At 34.3% G+C, this 19,655-nt stretch overlaps 1 protein-coding gene and 1 pseudogene across 5 annotated transcripts in view; one reads left to right on the forward strand and one right to left on the reverse strand.

Moving 5' to 3' along the window:
• Positions 1-19,655, forward strand: part of ROBO2 (roundabout guidance receptor 2) — a 1,149,410-nt gene that overhangs the window by 219,371 nt on the left and 910,384 nt on the right. The window lies entirely within an intron of this gene.
• Positions 10,394-10,986, reverse strand: LOC116666515 (annotated as a pseudogene).

A 19,655-nucleotide genomic window follows, 5' to 3' on the forward strand; every position in this document is an offset into this window, starting at 1 on the left:
GGAAAAAAACAAACAAACAAAAATGTAAGGATGGAAGGAACTTAAAACATCAAGAATTTCCATATCATTTCCTTTGGAATTTAGGGATTAATAGATTATGCTGGTCATATTCCAATCTATTTTAGTGTCCCCAAAGAAGTTATGGGAATCTACTTTTGGATAAAAATTCCCCAAATATATATTTTAGGGATTATATTATGTAGAACACTGGAGTAATTTTTTCTTCTCTTTAAAATTCTGTAACAATTCTTTGATAATTATTCTCCAAGAATAATTAGCAATAAATAGGAAATTGACATTTTTCACATTTCTGGGACTACTGCACCTTGTTAATCTGCAGTAATCTTGAAAGAAAGGAGTAGAGGGAAGAAAGGAGGAGGGTGGGTGTAGGAAAAGGAGATTAAACATCATTTCTTTCTATCCATCCCAGGGAGATAGAAAGCAGTCTATTGTTATCCTTTCTAACAAAACATTAGTATAATTCTCTCCTGAATGGGATTATCTTTTAGAGGTTTCGTCTATAATGAGAGTATAATTAATTAACAAGCTTCATGTATGCTATTTATCTTTATATATTACTACTTGGTACCTTTTTTTAACTTAAAAAAGATAACTCATTATAAAAGAAATAGTGGGGTTTAGCCAAGATTGCCAGAAAAATTATTTATCGATTATGAGATTTTCTTTCTAATCCACCCCCTACCCTCCATACTCATCTTCCCCATAAATTGGGAGACATAAGAATTGCATGGAAATTCATAAGAATTTTATTTTTGTAAAACAGGAGATTACATGGCTTCACAATGGAAACCAACAAATTCTGCTGATTGGAGGCAAATTCTCAAAATTCAGCTTTCGTGTGTGTGTGTGTGTGTGTGTGTGTGTCTGTGTGTGTGTGTATTTCAATGTTTACACCTCCCAGCAAGAACCTTCCATATCAAAGAGCCAAGCATATTATTGCCTTTAATTAACACTGTTGAGTTGTTAGCATATCCAAAAGCACTTTATATGTGCTTCAGCCACACCTGAAATGCAGCCAGCAACACCACATAATCGCTTTTGTACTAAATCAAATTAGAAGCAATTTAACACTTACTAGGAGTACTGGGGAAGACATCTGGGTTGAGGGTTTCAGTTTCTGAAGTGTACTACTTGGATGTTGGAAGTGAAATTCTTGAGTACTTATTTAGGGAATCTTAAGCTTCATCATAATCCATTTTTTCCTCAAAAGAAATGATTACCACCATTGTTATTATCTGAGGATTTATTGCATCATGGTTGATGAGATATAATAAGTCAGTCCTGGCTCATTAAGGCACCTCCAAACCCAGCAAAGAACAGCCCTTTGTTTAAAAATGCCCAGTCCTCCACCTTTGTTTTAGATGGCGCTTTCATCCCACCTTCCCATGCACTTCATCAGGTGTTTCCTCTCTCTCCTGAACTTCCAACTTTTTCTCTCTACTTGAGAAACAAATGTATTGTAGAATATTAAGAGCCAAAACTAGAGTGAGCCTGTTTAAATCCTGACTCTGTCACTTAACCAGCTTGAGACCTTGGACAAGTCCACCTTTCTGTGCCCCAGTTCCCGTGTCCATAAATGTAAAATAGCAGTAACTATTTCGGAGGATTGTCACGAGTATGAAATAAAGCTGTATAGGTGAACACCTAGAACAATTCCTAGCACATAGTGCAGACTCAAACATTGATTGCTGTTACTTTTTATTATTACTGAATCCTTCCCATTAGCATTCAAAAAATGCTGTAGTATGTATGCATCATTCGATTAAACCCCAGTTTCACATTACTCTCCCGTATGTGTACTATCCTTTCCAACCAAGCTTAAATCAAAGTTGTCTACACAGGCTGGCTTCACTTTTCACCTCCCACTCACTGTTCTATCCTCTGTCCCTACTCCCAATGCCATTTCACCGAAGTTGCTGTTGTTGAGGTCGTTGGAAACCTCTTTGTTGTCATGTTTAGCGTGGACTGTTCAGTCATCATCGTCCATGACCTCCCAGCTGCATCTTACATGGTTGATGTTCTGTCTGTCTTGGCCCCCACAGCACCTTATTATTCTCTCTCTCTGCCTGTCCTCTGTCTTCCTTGCTGGCCCCTTCCTCCCTTCTCAAGCCATCTGCTTACCCCAGCAATCTCAGGAGTCCCATCACTTCACATATCAGCCATCTATGGTTGCTTCCATTTTCTTTTTCCAAGCTTCAGACTAAAAGATTCAATAGCCTTCTCAGTATTTACAACTAAATACTGAAGAGACATATCACACCCAACATTTAAGCCCAAACTACTGCTCTTTTCCCCTAAACTTGCCACTTCTGCAACCTTCTTCAATTTAGTAAATGACACTTCCCTACTTACTACGGCCGGAACAAACATCATCTGCCTGTGGTCACTCTCCTTGACTCATTTAATATCCATCACTGTAGCCTAGCATTTTCCCTACAAAACCTCTCTTGAAACCCATCCAAGTCTCTCTGGCGTCATTCTTCGCACCTTACTTTAATCTTGTTACTTATTCCTGGACAATTGCAAATTGCTTCCTCCCCTCTCTTCCTTATTCTGCTACCTACTCCCTTTGATCCTTTGTCCACAAACAGCCTGAGTAATCTTTTACAAATAAAAATAGGAGTGTATTACTTTCCTGTGCAAAATCCTTCCATTGGCTTCTTATCGTTAACTATAATGAAAGAGAACAGCTTCGCCATGGACTGTCTGTCCCCAGTTAGAGTAACGTTTCTCTAGTACACTGTATAAAACATCCTAGTCTTTTGTGTCATATGGTTTTCTCAAAGTTTGAAGCTTTGTTTATTTATGCTTTTATTTTTAAATTACTGTCTTTCCTCTGTAACTGTAAGTACCATGAAATCTGAGAACTTTTTTTTTTTTACTAAATCTGTAGTGTTTCTGGTTCAATAAAGGTCTTTCGAAGGGATGAATAAATTATTTAAACAGCTTCCACAACTATTTCCACAAAAAAACTCTATCAAGTATGCCATACTGTAAATATTGTATAAGAAAGAATAGAATTTTACCTTAATGATTTAGAAATTATTTACTTAAACTTTTGGGTTTTGAAGGGGGATTTCATGTCTAATTTACCTACCTGTTAAGACCAGATGGAGGTCAGCTGGAGCCTTATGTATGACCTTTGGAAGCTGATAAAATACGGCATAAGTTTTTATTGCTCTTTCCAAGAAAAGGTAGGATTTTGGTTAAGTTACCAAAAAAAAAAAAAAAAAACCCAAAAAACAACTATGAGCCTGTTTTTGCAAACAAAAAATAAACACAATAAACATAATACTACCTCCCTTAATCAGCTGATATGAAAATGAAATTATATGTGACACAAACATGTCAAAGGCCCTCAAAAACAAACCCCACTCATTGCCTTTGTCAGTCGGAACCTGTTCTCAGGCCTGAGATGCCTTGCTTTGGGCCTCATCCTTGGGCTCTCTGTATGGGCTCTGTCTGGGGCCACCTGCAGAGGCCACCGACACAGGAGAAGGCTAACTGAGCAGGCTGGTTCGAGTATCTAAGCTCTTCCTGCATTCCGCTCCTGAGCTGGGATTTTATTAGGAGACCTCCCTTTGGGGCTGGTGCTGTATCACTCCTGTCATTTGTTTTATTTCAGTTTTTTTTTTAATCAAAGTCATCACTCAGATTATTGTATTACTAACTTTATAAGTGTTTATTTTCGTCTGATTGATGTTGTTTTGTTTTGTTTTGCTTTGGTCTTATTGTATCTTCAATTCTCCATTTACTTTATTTTATTTTTCAATACTTATTTTTGTAGCTTAATATCTGAATGTAGCACTTGATTGATCAGCTAAGCTTCATTAGCTAAAATAATGCACTTTAATATTTTACTCTTTTGCAGAGTCTACTGTTATAAGGATATGACATGCAGGAACTCAGCAATAAAGAAGCATTTGGAAGAACAATTAAGTTATTTTTCACTTCTTTTGGCCCAACGCCTCCCTTCTAGCCCTCAAGAGTAAATTCATCATTATCAGAAAAGTAGAAGCCTTTTACTTTAAGATAGCAAGTGCTCCTTAGCTTTTCAAAACTTAGGCCCATGTCTGAAAAGTACATACATTTCTTTAACTGTAGCCACCTTGGCCCTCTGAGGGTTTGGGTTGTTCTCTTCTTCCTAGCTCCTGCTAAGAATCACAGGCTGGACAGAGCATTAAACCTTTACTGAACACCTGAAATCTTGCTAGTTAGGGAGATTGTAACAAAGACAAGAAGTGACCCTTATCCACAGCAGTAGCTGCAAAAGGCTAAGGAGTTCTTTCTTAAAAGGTAAAAGATAGGAGTCTGTAGCTGGTTTTAATATTTCTGCAAGCTCAACAGATAAAGCTTCTTGCGTCTTTTCCCAAGACTAGAATAGTATCAACAGCAGAACAATAATCCTGATTCTCACGCAAAAAAAAGCAATCATTTGCTTAGTGAATAGAGTTGGTTAGACAAAGCTTTCAAAATATATAGGTCACAAGAAAAATAATGAGCGAGGTACTTGACAGTGGCAATGTTTAGGAATACTGCCTTTAAGGTACTCACACGACCCAGTAATTGAGAATATAACATAAATACATAAAAAGCAAGAAAAGCATATGTAAGGAAATAGAGATTTGAGTGCTAATCTACATGGTATAGATTTGCATTTTAAAAAAAGCAATAGGTTGGGCTTAGCCAAGAAGACCTCACTCAGGATAAGCTTAATTTTTTTAAATATAAAAAATGGTTTGGAGAAAGTAGAAGAAGAAAACACACATTGTGAATGTGCAAAATGTGTATCCAGACAGAGAGAGGGGAAGGTTCATGGAAGTACAAGAAACCTGAACCCAGTAGAGAATTAGCTATGGTAAGTAATGGAGAAGAAAAATGATTGGTCGGGCAGGATAAAAGCAGCTAACTCATTGTTTTAAATGTTAGGTCAAGGAGTTTAACCTTGATTCATGCCCAGTGCAAAGTCATTATATTCTTCAGCAGATCAACTGGAAAAGGATGTAGAAGAAAAGATCAGTTAAGAAAGTATATATACTAAATTTGCAAAGTTTCATGATATTGTTATGATTTTTAAGATGTGTCATGAAGTTTGCCTCTAATTTTAATTTGTGTTAAAAAATTATTATAGTAATTGAGGCATAAGTTGGGTATGGCCTGATTGTACAGTGATGGGTCGTTGTGAAGAAGACATACAACTTGGTGACTGACAGGACGCAAGAGAAGTCAAAGTGACCCCCAGGTCTCTGGCCAAAGTGACCAGGAAAATGGTGGTGCCTTTGACCCTTCGTGAGGACACAATTAGCCTGGCTTTTATCCTTAAACTTTAATTAAATTGGTTGAGGTTATTTAAAGAGAGAAGTTATTGGTACCATAAATCCAAAATTGTTCCTCTCCTTTAAAAATAATTCCTCTTCAGTTACTCCAAAACATTGACCCTTCAAGTCAGGCATAAGATTTTATGGTTTATTTATAGTACTGACATTTAAATGCCAGCTTTTTGGCTTGTTAGTAATATTTATGAAAGGATATATATATTCATGAAAAAAGAACTCCACTAAGTTACACAGGCAAATATAATTTAAGAAAACACTTTATGAAACAAAATTGTTATGCAGTATATTTTTTAGTTGAAACATTCGGGCATAACTGTACACATGGTTCATGATATCACTTGTAAAGTTTTCAAAATCTTCCCTCCTCAAACACAAAAAGAGGTAGAATACATATAAAATAAATAGGAAATTTAAAAAAATTATATTTGACCAGGACAGTTTGCCGGGTTTCATTTGATTCACCTCAATGTACATAACTGTGCAGGAGGGTGTTTTCTAATTCATAATGTGAGCTATTTGAGTCCTTATATTTATGGATTTCTACTTGCAATAATAGAAATGATGGAGGTCATTACAGTTGTAATCACATTTAAGATAGCAGTAATGGCAGTTCAGGGATTAACTAGGAGACAGCATGTTCAAAATCTAAGTAAACCTCTTCAGAAAACACAAATATTGGCTAGAAATGTTCCCTAACACTTGAACCTGTTTTGAGATTTGGTAGCTGTAAATTACTATTTTATGACAACTCTATTTTTACCTACTTCCTCACTACAGAGCCCTCTCTGTAGTGGGTTTAGAACAGGTAGTTCCTAAAATGTCAAGAACAGTCACAACAACATATTATAAAATTTTATCTTGGGATATATTTCAAAAAGAAAAAAAAAGCCACCTAACTTATTTGCTAGAGCATAGAACTCAGCTGCAGGCAGAAATTTTTATGCAAGTAAGTTTTGGTTCCTGGAGCATCAGGAGGCAGCAAATGAGGACCTAATACACCCCAATGTTAATGTAAAGATCACATGAATTTGAGAGCTCCCTGAGGATAGAGGCTTGTAATATTTTAACTGTGTATTTCCAGAATTTGTCTCGGTGTCTGGCTCATGATAGATGCTTCTTAAATATTTGGTCGAGCAAATGAATTAGCAAATGAGGTTGACATCTCTGAGCTGCAGTAGAATAAGAACTAAAGAATGAGATGAACTCTTCTCCAGAATTTTATGTAGCTCTAATATGTGATATACATATACACACATCACACACACACACACACACACTCTCTTGCATAAACACTTTCTAAAACATTCCACACTGCTATCCTTAGAATTCAAATTACCAAATAGAGTGGCCCTTTCTCAGGCATTAAAATACCAGGCTTCTCACTGCATTTCAAAATATTTTCTTTCCTGGATGCTCTCCTTTTTTTTTTCTAATTAAAGTATAGCCAGTTTATAATGTTGTGGACTCTCTCCTTTTTGGGGTTTCCACAGTTCAATCATTTGGCCAGTTTTCCTCCTTCTCACTAATTTCTCTGCCTTTCAGTCTCCCCTATGGCTCCTTCTTAGATGTTAATTAGCATAGTGATTCCTACTCATTTCCCTCCTTCCTCGAAATGATCATGGATTTGAATTTTTAGTTAATTATTATAGATTCAATCAGTGGTTCTCAAAACTCTCATACTTGACAACATTCTCCAAAAGGATGCCAAGGGGAGGAAAAACAATAGAGTATATGACTGATTACAAATGTTCAATCAGTTGGTATATTTAGAAAAACATTAGGATCAGTTTTTTAGTTATACTTTACAAGTGTAGTTATTTTTATTTCAGGACTCTTGGCAAAATTTATCATTAATTGGGAAAATATGTCATCCATATGTATATTATTATACAGGTGTGTGTATCCAAAGTAATTCTCAACAGCGATGTAATACATAAATTTGAGGCTCTAATGGAGCGTTCTTACTTTTTAAATAAATTCTTTGAGTAACTGGGGAAGATAAACAGCCTAACTATGTTATATTGTCCTCATGATAGCAGACAGGGTTTTCTCAAAACTTTGTAACTCTCTGAGGCTCCCCCTAGTGTTCTTAACTGGATATAAAAAGTGACAAGCTTGCATTTGGTATGTCCAACAGTGAATTAGAGATGTATCAAAAGGATCAAAATATTGCTTTAAGATAGTATCAGCATTTCTTAAGTGTTTAGGATAATTGAAAAATGAGATTGGTGTTTAGAAAAAAATAATCCTCTAAAGCATACAGCTTATGCTTCTTAACACAGTTTATGACAATAGGTATATTCAAATGGTCACTGAGGAAATTTTATGCAGGTTGTAGTTTGTGAATGACACATTTTAACCACATAATTATACTTGTAATTTGCAATAATATCAATAGAATAGTGTCAGATTATTTAATTTTGAAGTGGTTAGATGATAACCTCTTGTTGGAGTTATCTTCTCTGTGTTTCTATCTATTCATGGCCTGGGATTTTAGAGATTAGGCCTAGTTGTCAGTCTGAATCCCTCCCCTCAAGACAGTTCTGTCCAACAGAATTTTAATGTGAGCCCCATGTATAACTTTAAACAGTTTTGTAGTTTTTTTTTTTTTTAAGAGTGGAAACAGGTAAGTTAAGATTGCATTTAACCCAATATTTTCAGTTTTAAAATTATAGCATGCATTTTACAGTTGCATTCCTTCTCAGTTTGGACTAGCTACAATTCAAGTGCTCAACAGCCACATGTGGTTAGTGGCTGCCGTATTGGGCAGCACAGTATTAGATCACGTTTCCTCTTAAGCATTTGCTTGAAAGGAACACTGTAAGCATTTGTCATGGACTATGAGACATTTTAGCTAAAAGTACACTTACTAAGACAGGAGCACCATTCACGGATACAAAGAAATGGTCCCAGGTTGTAGTTTTCTGACATACTGATGGTGTCCCCAGAGAGCAGCCTGGAAAATGAACTCAGAGGCTACTTTTCAGATGGCGGAGGGACGTGCATATTGACAAGCCTCACCCTGTGATTTCAGCAGTGTTGACTGAAGTCATCTTTATGGTTTTGTAGAACTGAATGTCTGATTCTTTTTAAACTGCTGAATCCAAATATAAGACACAATTTCTCCTTCATTTGCCACCAAACAAGGAAAGATGGTGGATAGACTTTTGTAAGCTTTCGCCATTATTACATAAATTGTCCTTGTTTAAAATAGCTTCCCTTGAGCCTGACACCCACTTCATAGCAACGATTACTATGTAAAACCATATTCTTTACTTCTTGACTTGTTTTTCCCCACTTAATGTGAGCCCCATGAGATTAGAGACTTTCCAGTTTACTGCTCTATTCTTCATACCTGTGCTGCTACACAGTAGATGCCCAGTTGAATAAATAAGTTTTTTAAACTAAATGATTTGTTTCAATGTTAGGAAATAATTTTCCCCAAGACGTCCCCTTCAAACACAGTCTTTGCTTTACAGTCTTTACACATTCTCCCTTTCCATCTTCTGACATTATGTGGTGGACAGTGTATAGGGCACATAGTGGAGACAGTCATTTTATCACCTGCTCTCTTGCCTTGGAAAATGCCACCTAATTCCATGTCTTAGCCAGCATGCTACTAAATGGAAATGATCGACTTTACTTACCTCATGGAGTTGTTAGAATGATTACTTTTGGTATATTATAATTTATAAAATTATAAATAATTCAAAATACTAAAGTGTGTGTGTGCATGTGCGTGTGTGTTTATATAATCATGCATGAATATTGGACAGAAAAGACTCTTTCTTCTTCCTTTAAAGTTTCTCATCTGCAAGGTCAGCCCCATTTCCAGATTACATATGATCTTCCTTTCCCAAGAGCTTGTATAACTTTCTATCTGTATCATTCATTTGTAAACTTAACTATATGTGAATTTGCAACAGTATGTGGCTGTGTCATGTATGGATATAATTATCAACTTGGTAGAAAATTCCTGATGGGCATAATTCAGGCCAATGATGAAGGGAAGAATCTTATAAATTCTCATTTAATAGATTTGTTTCTGCATATCAAATATCATCTAAATTGTACACTGTGATTCAGAATTTTAATGTTCTCATCAGTAAATTTATTTAAAGCCTTGTGGAGGACATTAAAGCCTTGTGGAGGACATAGTAGGCAGTAACATTTTAAATAACTGATTCTAAAATTTTTATTTTTAAATTAAAAATATGACAGACATAGAAAACAAACTTATGGTTACCAAAGCGGGGTGGGGATAAATTAGGAGTTTGAGATTAACAGATACACACTACTATATATAAAATAAACAACAAGGACCTACTGTATAACACAGGAAACTATATTCAATGCCTTGAATAATCTATAATGGAAAATAATCTGAAAATTAATATGTGTGTATATATATATACACATATATACATATATATGTATATATATAACTGAATCACTTTACTGTACACCTGAAACTGAAACAACATTGTAAATCAACTATACTTCAATTAAAAACATGTATAAAACTTATTTGAAAAGCATGGCAAAAAGAATATAAGAATATAATATTTAACAAGGAAAATTTGAATTTTGATTTGCTAATAAAAATGTACTTTGAAAAATGTTACAAATTGTATTAAGATCAAAATACCTTGCACAGAGTATTTTATGTGATGTGAGTTGAAGGTATACTTAACATTCTGTAAGTATCAATCATGTGGATTAAAATTGCTAATAACATATTTTTACTGTTACTTAATTTGAAAGTGAATTTTATTTCACCCAGACAAATATAAAATGTCTCTTAGAATGTAAAAAGTACATTTATTGTCCTTACAGTAATTCACTTAAAAATACATCAGAAAAAATGAGTGAAACCAGCAGACACTGTAGTTCCAAATTTTCTGAGGTCAGTTTCTAACATTTGTAGATATATATATTTAAAACATTAAAATAGTCACTTGTGAACAGATAGCTCAAGACTAGTCTAGGAATCCTGTTGTAAGTCCTTTGGAGCACTGCAGTCCCAGTGCGTGAGTATAGATGCACGTAACTGTCTTGCTCTTCTTTTTTTTTTTTTTAATTTCATGGTTTTATTAACACAAATACAATGTGCACGAGCTGTCTATTAGTGTACTGTGCTGCGTAGCCTGGCATTGGGATTGGTGACTCTGATGGCCAGCTGGGTTGCTCTTTCCATGATGGCTTTGCAGTTCTTGGAGGAGACATTGTGAGCAATCTCAGCACAGTAAGATTGTTGCACATCAGCAGCAGTTCGAGCTCCTTGATGTTGTGGACCAGGAACTTGCGGAAGCCGCTAGGCAGCATGTGCTTTGTTTTCTTGTTGCTCCCATAGCCGATGCTGGGCATCAGGATCTGGCCCCTGAACCTCCTGCACATCCTGTTGTCATTGCCTCTGGGTTTCTGCCAGTTCCACTTAATTTTGACATATTGGTCTGACTGGTGCCATTTGAACTTCTTGGTCCTCTTTTTGACGATTTTGGGCTTCACGAGGGGTCTGAGGGCAGCCATGATGCCGACTAGGAGATGGTTGCCACCTCCATAGGTATCGCCGAGAAAGAGTGTAACTGTCTCTTAAACAATGTCCTCCATACACCATCAAATGGGAGAAGACAGTAATATTAAAATGGGAGAATTTATGATTTCCCTAAATATATAGGACTCAGCTACTATGCTATCTAAATTTTGAGCTATTTTCCTTCAACTGTTTAGTTATAAAAATGCTACAATAATCTTTAAGAATATTCAATTAATATGGTTACTCTTCTGTGTCAAATCCAAGTCACTGTTAAATTCAAAATCAACACAGCTTAACCAGGAACGTAGTCCAAAAAGTGAGACATATGATTCACTGCTAATCACAGTGATGACCAACATTCAGAAGTTGGCTTAATAATTTTGAGGAATCTCCATACTGTTTTTCGTAGTGGTTGCACCAAACTACATTCCCATCATCAGCATAGGAAGGTTTCCTTTTCTCCACACCTTCTCCAGCATTTATCATTCATGGACTTTTGAATGATGGCCATACTGACTGGTGTGAGGTGATACCTTGTTGTAGTTTTGATTTGCATTTCTCTGGTAATTAGTGATATTCAGCATTTTTCCATGTGCCTATTGGCCTTCTGTATGTCTTCACTGGAGAATTGCTTGTTTAGGTCTTCTGTTCAGTTTTGCATTGGGTTGTTTGTTTTTTTATTATTAAGTTGTATGAGCTGTTTATATATTCTGGAAATTAAGCCCTTGTCAGTCTCATCTTTTGCAAATATTTTCTCCCATTCCATAGGTTGTCTTTTTGTTTTCCTTATGGTTTCCTTTGCTATGCAAAAGCTTGTAAGTTTAATTAGATCCCATTTGTTTATTTTTGCTTTTATTTCTATTGCCTGGGTTAGACGGCCCTAGAAGAACATTGCTGAGATTTAGGTCAGATAATGTTTTGGCTATGTTTTCTTCTAAGAGGTTTATGGTGTCTTATATTTAAGTCTTGAAGCTATTTTGTGTTTATTTTTGTATATGGTGTGAGGGAGTATTCTAACTTCATTGATTTACATGCAACTGTCGAGTTTTCTCAACACCATTTGCTGAAGAGACTGTCTTTACTCATTGTATATTCTTGCCTCTTTTGTCAAAGACTAATTGACCAAAAATCTGTGGGTTTATTTCTGGGCTCTCTATTCTGTTCCATTGAACTCTATGTCTATTTTTAATCTGACTAAAAAATTCTTTATCCTCCACCTTTAGGTAGACCACAGGAGAATAAAAATAAAGGTTATGTTCTGAATAATGGAAAAACATGTAGATTTGTAATTGATGTTATACACACATGTTCAGTAAAATATGAATATTGAAGAGAACTATACAAAAGTATAAGTAGTAAGCGTCCATATATTACAAATGGTTGATTATAACTTTTGTGTGCCATTTAGCTTAGTAGATATAACAAAAATTTCAGAGTTTATATTCTTACTCAAAAGTCAGGTAAAAGTCAAAAACAAAAGTTATCAGACAAATGTATGCTAATATTATTTTAATAAGTAATTGAACTTGAAATCAATCTCCCAACCATACTGATACAAAATTCTGAATCCTTAACACTCTTTGTTGATATTAAATGCTGACATTTAGTATAGGTGCAGATTTTGACAAGACTAATAATACTATTTATACATGTAATTATTTAAATTACCCATACTGCCTCAGTTTAATTGTGTTCACTAAATTTGCATGCATAATTTATGACATCAATGCTGTCAACCATCAATCTACATTTCAGACAGCAACACATCAACTAAATGACAGGGTAAAATGTTTGAGTTGATTCCAAAAAGATCTTCAACTTTTGAGGATAGGAGTTTGTATCATATTTACATGTACCAACAGGAAGTGTATTTTTGGTGAAATCTCTTCAGGACTCCTTCAAAAAGATAATAATTATGGTAATTCGAGGGGAAAAAGCCATTGAATAAAGACTGGTAGTTTCTTTTCTTTTTTCAGTAGTTTTCATTGAGATATAATAGTCTATTAGTTTCAGATATAAAAGATAATAATTTGATATAATTATATATATATATATAAATGATCACCAAAATAAGTCTGATTAACATCCATCACTACACAGTTATACTTTTTGTTCTTGTGGTGAGAACTTTAGGATTAACTCTTCTAGCAACCTGCAAACATACAATACAGTATTATTAGCTACAGTCATGATGCTGAACATTACATTACATTCCCAGGTCTTACTTATTGTATAGCTGGAAATTTGTACCTTCACGCATTTTGCCTACCCCCATCCCCTGCCTCTGGCAACTACCAATCTGTACTCTGTATCTATGAGTTCAGAGATTTGTTTCATTTTGGTTGGGTTTGGTTTTGGTTTTAGATTTTACATGTAATTGAGATCATATAGTAAGTATTTGTCTTTCTCTTTCTGACTTACTTACTTAGCATAATGCTCTTAAGAGTCATCCATGTTGTCACAAATGACAAGATCTCCTTTTTTATGACTGAATAATATTCTAATGTGTATGTGTATATATATATGATAGCCATATGTCATATATATATATATATATATATGACATTTTCTTTATCCATTTATCTGTCAGTGGACACTTACGTGGATTCTATGGTCTTGGCTATCGTGTAATGCTGCAATGAACACAGGAATGCAGATATTCCTTTCCAGTTAGTATTTTTGATATTTCTTATAGTTCTTTAGCTTATTATCCACTTTTACAGCAGTTATTGAAAATAGAGATGATTTATTTTTCCTATTCAATATCACTAACCTTCTGAATTCTATCTGCAAACTCCTCTGTGTCTCTGGACCTACGGTAAACAATTCCTGTCATCAGTAAGTCTTATATTTCAATCTATTTTGTCTTTCTTTTCTTTAAGAATCAAGCTATCAATTTATTCATTTCAGACATAAAATAAGCATTTACATTTTTCAGCATGTATACATCAGGCAAAATAGTTAGGAATATTTTCCCTAACCAAATAACGTAAAAAATTTTTATTTTAATGTAACTTTCCTTTAATTTTATTTTTATTGTTTTAGCAGTGTACGTGTGACTGTGCATATTTGGAAATTGAAAGTGTTTTAGAATTCATAGTATTAATCAAAATGCCAGGCCATATACTATAAGGATTTAGCAACCCAAATAGTGTTACTCAGATCTTGGTGCTCTGTGATATTCACGCTATATTTGCATTTATTCATGGAGAATGTAGTAAACAGTTAATACTATAAAAAACATACCATAAAACACAGGAAATCATCACATTTTGAAGGCACAGATTAAGCCAAAATGAGAACATGTCTTTAAAAAAAACTGAGGCAAAGATGAAAGTACCTGTATACTTAAAGTAATTTTCCTTCCCCTACATCTCCTGTAACAAATTAAAATGTGCTTTCTCAGATGAAATAGAAAATGTGACCATCTAGTGTTAAATAAGATGTCAGGACATACCAGGTTAGGGTATTTTTTCCAGAACAGCTAATTTGTGCTTTTTAACCAGTTCCCCACTAGGCTCAAGACAGCACATTCCTAAACAGAGTGAAAAAAGATTTCATTCATATATATTAACTGTCCTGTTCATATTGAAGATTTGTTAAAGACATTCTTAACATGACTTTAGAGATCAAATGTAATTCTCAGGTAATAGCTTTGAGATATAAACAAGACAAACAATACATCAAAAATTTTATCAAAGTAGCAGAAACAGTCCTCCAGCTATTTAAACCTTCTGTATTAGTTTCCTATCACTAATTACCACAAAATGGGCCTAAAGTAGCACCCGCTGACGACCTCACGCTTCTGTAGCTCAGAAGTTCAAGTGCAGGTTCACAGAGTTTTCCACTCAAGCTGCCACACTGAAAATTTTCACCAGGTAGAGATTTGTTTTGGAGACATTGGAAAAAATTCTCCTTCCATAGTCATTCAGGTGGTTGTCAGAATCTAGTTCCTTGTGTTTATTGGGTTGAGATCCGTATTTTTTTCCTGACTCTCAGCCAAGAAGGGGGAAAAAAAAAAGATGTGAAACTGTTTTACATACTTACTAATTCGATCAACAAATATTTATTGAGAAATGCCTGATACTAGTTATTATTCCTAGCAATGTAAACACACTAGCAAACACAGTCCCTGCTTTGAAAAGCTGTCTACTTTACACGTAAATCACAATTACTAATAATTATAATCAGTAAACTCAAATAGTGAAACAGCTGACCGTATTTCAACACACAATTATTGTGAAACCACCATGTGCCATTCACTGTGCTGGATGCTGAAAACATGATGGAAACATAATTCAGGTCCTAACATTTTATAAAACAGAACCACGGCTATTTGACAGCAGCTCATCATCAAACTGAATAATATCTTTTATTTTTATGTGTAACATTAAGAATGTTCTTAATCCCACCTTTCTTTCCAAAGCTGGTGGCTGTAATCACTGCTAGAAGGAGATGGGCTTATGACCGAGAGGACCGGAGAATACTCCAAGCATGCCTAAAACATGAGATCATCAGTTCAGATCCAAGGGCAGGCATTTAATGTGTCAGGATCTTGATGGCATCTCCAGGAAATTGAAACGCAATTTTTTCCATACTAAATAATCTGATCAGATAACTGAATATACTGTTAATCACCTTGAAATGGATGAGCCTAACGTGCAAATTATATAGGCAAGAGTTAATGATCAGTGCATTGGCTTACTAATGATTTTCAGAAATTAAATGGTTTCAGGATTTTTCAGAATTAAAACAATTATTTGGATATTATGATGAATTAATGTACTTTATTGTGTGATATTCTTTCAGAAACAATACTGAAGACTGTATTTAAAGAAGTAAACATGAATTAGAGAATTTAAAAGTATACTGGAGTCACTCAACTATTTCTGTATTTATGGCAGCTTAATATCTGCTTTTCATATTTTCTAAAGATATTTTACCAAATATTTCAAATTATTTTTGAAAGCAAGGATATAGTGGCGACTATTGTAATTTGTAATACATAACAATAAGAGGAATAGAACTCAGAGATTAAACTCTCATTTTTCATAAAAGTAAAACTTTTTAACAAAGAAAAGGATGAGAAGAAATGATACAAATATTCTTTAAAAAGTAGCCTATTATCATAGAATAAAGTGCATTGTAAACATTTTATCAGAAATCTTATAGTAATAGTTTCATCTTATTGAATCGGTTAAGGTTAGAGTAAGGACACTACTTAAGAACCAGTGCGAGAATACTTCAGAAGCTCCAGCTCTCTTTCCTCAGAAGAATAAGCTAAGATGTTGTGGCTCTTCTTCAAAGGTTGCAGAGCTAGTTGAGAGTAGGATCAGATCCAAACCTGGTTTCTCTCTATATCATGCCTTGCTCTCTCTCTCTCTCTCTCAAAAAGTAAGAATTTGAACAAAATCACAGGAAACAGTTTAGGACTGGTGATGAATTATAATCCATCCTTTGGATTTAAATTCTTGTCATCTTTTTGAGTCATTAGAAGGAAAAGGAAAGAAAAAAGGTGGGAATAAACCGATACTAATACAGTGACCAATATTTAACTCTCTAAATCGATACTCCCATATTTAACATAATTCCTAAAGGGTCCTACCCAAAACATTATCATCAACCATTCCCCTGTCCACTTTCTATCCCCTTATTTTGCTTTACTTTTATTCATAATTATTAATTGGTTTATTTTGGTGATTTTTTCCTACCCCTCCACTACCATTAGAATATAATCTCCATGAGGGCAGAACAGTGCTTAGTACAGATTTGGAGCTCAGTGAATAAATACATATATAAGTTTTAGTTACTTGTTGAGTGAATAACTGATATTGCTTTGTGGTGGACATTGTTCACTCACTTTTACAAATAAAAACCCAGAGAACCTGGGTTTCTTGTGTCATATCACAGCTAAAAAGTGGCTGGGCATTTTTTAATGGAAAAAAACTCACAGAATAATAGTTATAATATTATCCCACTTATGTGGGGAAATATACAGTTATATTTATATATATAGAAAAAGAATATATATCTTTCCTATATAGGAAAGATATATAAAAATTGAGAAGTGATTTAGATGTATTATTATTTTTGTGCAAATATAAAGTTTTCACAAAAGTGTATTTAAACTCTTGTAATTAATAAAATGATAGTATTCATTTCAAGATTTACATTTACACCTATGTGAAGTCAACCTCTGTGTTTTCCAGTAGTGAGGGAGCTAAGGACTGTTAAGAACAGATCATTCAATGACAATATATGATGAGTGTATAAAATTATGTAATATTTTGTTAACAACATTTCCACAAAATGAGTGTTTTAAACCTGAACAACATTTATGATTATGCATGGAATAACAAGTATGCTTAGTTTAATAAAACTCACATATCATACGTAAAGGCCAAGACCACTGATAAACATTTCCTTGTAAAAGTATATGTATAATTATGAATGCAAGAATTTCAAACATGAGTCAAAATAGAATGTTGCTGCAGGTATGGGCATTATTAGCATAAAGGTACCCAAAGAAACATATTGCACAAGTATCTTGGGAGGCTACATCCCTTCAAGCTTGGACAGTCCCTTTAAAATTCAGCAGTTCAATACCAACCCTTCCTCCAAATGTCTCTGAGCCATGTAGTCCATTCATCTCTGAATGTTTAATAAATACATAAAACCACAAAGGCACTGTGTTCTGTAATTATGAGGAGGCAGCTCGCGTTGGTAATCAGCATTAACATGCTGGCTGCTTTAATATACACAAAGCTGGCCTTCAGAGCCAAAGCATAGGCTCTGGTAGAGAATGTGTTTTTTTCCTTGAAAGTGTGTTAAGAATGAAAGAAGCATCATTTCAAGATTAAAAGGAGAGAAAAGTAAGGCCCTGTTATAATGAGTATTTACATAGAGAAGGCAACTACAAACCCAAGAATAAATTGAAAAGCTCACATTTGTTTTTAATTGTTCTCTTTTAGAATGATACAGTTTTAATATCCTTACAGAGTATTCTGTTACCAATAAGCTTAGGGGGAAAACAGATTAAAATGGGACAATACTAAGAATGTTATTGCATAATTATGATCAGTTGTACCAATATCCCTGTAAGTAATAAGAAAAAAAGGTATGTTAAACAATATTGTTAAACTAATGATGAAGAGCAGGCCATCTAGAAATTAGGAAAGATATTCAAGACTCTAATGACAGGCACTTTGAGCAGCTGGAAAGACTGGAGAAATTTGGCATCAAATAGAACTGGTTCTGACATTTACTCATTAGACAAGTATGAGATGAATCCTTCAACTCTCTGAGCCTTGGATCCTTCATTTGTAAAATGTAGGTAAAGATCACAAGCTGAGAAAACACAGATGGTCCTCAAAATACATTTTTCCCTCATTCTTACTCAAACTTGACTTAAACTACTAGGCCATCAATGATGGATTTTGATGGCAGAGTTCTGGTGCCCCTCAGTCCTCCTGGATTAAATGCTCTACTTATACAAAAGGAAGATACAACCTATTTGCCCGTTCACAGTGATGGCCCATTAATAAAGATGGTATAGGAGACATTGATCTTAACAACTACTATCATAATGTCAAATATCGTAGAATAGCAAAGCTCTGTTTACAGCTTTATTGACATATATAAGAAGCATTGCTCTGGATAAAAAGTGCTTACAGCAATTTGTCAATTTGGAAGTGATTTTGTCTGTATTGTTTTATTAGTGGGATAAATATTTATTCTAAAATTCTTATTGAAATATCTGAGCCATTCAACAAATGGTACTGGAATAATTGGACACCCGTAGGAAAAAAAAATAAATTCGACCTAAACCTCACACTTTATACAAACAGTGAGTAAAAATAGATCAAAGACTTAAGTGAAAATATAAAACTGTTAAAATTTTAGGGAAAAACAAAGGAGAAAATTTTCAAGATCTAGGGTTAGGCAAAGAGTGCTTTAGAATTGAAACAAAAATAATCTATAAAAGGAAGTAATAATAAATTGGACCACACTGAAACTTCTGCTCTGCAGAAGAGCATGTGAAGAGAATGAAAAGAAAAGCTAGAGATTGGGAGAAAATATTTGCAAACCACACAGCTAACAAATGTGTAGTGTCTAGGATACATAAAAAACTCTCAAAACTCAAGTTTTAAAAAAAAAATCTAATTAGAAAATCGGCAAAAAGCATGAGCAAATATTTCACAGAAGAGTATATACAAGTAATAAACACATGAAAAGATATTCAACTTCCTCAGTCATTAGAGAAATGCAGCTTAAAAACATGCGGTGTCACTACACACCTACCACAGCAGCTAAAATAAAAAAATAGAGAACACTAAGTGTCTGCAAGGATGTGGAGAAATTGAATTATACATGCTTTGTTGTTGAGAATGGAAAAATAGTACAGCTACTTTGTAAGACATTTGACAGGTTTTTCATAAAATTACACATGCAATTACCAATTATCACATGACCAAACTGTTGCAATTCTGAGCATTTGTCCCAGAGAAATGAAAACCTGTATTCACATAAAAACTTGCTCACGGATGTTTATAGCAGTTTTATGCATAATAGCTAAAAAGCTAGCCCAGTTAGACTGATTAAAATATCTGAGTGGATTTAAAACTTTTCGAATGGCCACACTATGCATTTTCAATAGTGGAGCAAATCTTTCTAAAATATTTATATACAAAGTTTACAGGTGCTCTGTTTTTATCTTCTTTAATATTTTTATCAAAGATTCAGAGGAAGACAAGTAAGATGGA

Source organism: Camelus ferus, chromosome 1 (genome assembly GCF_009834535.1).
Source record: "Camelus ferus isolate YT-003-E chromosome 1, BCGSAC_Cfer_1.0, whole genome shotgun sequence".
Classification (NCBI taxonomy): Eukaryota; Metazoa; Chordata; class Mammalia; order Artiodactyla; family Camelidae; genus Camelus; species Camelus ferus.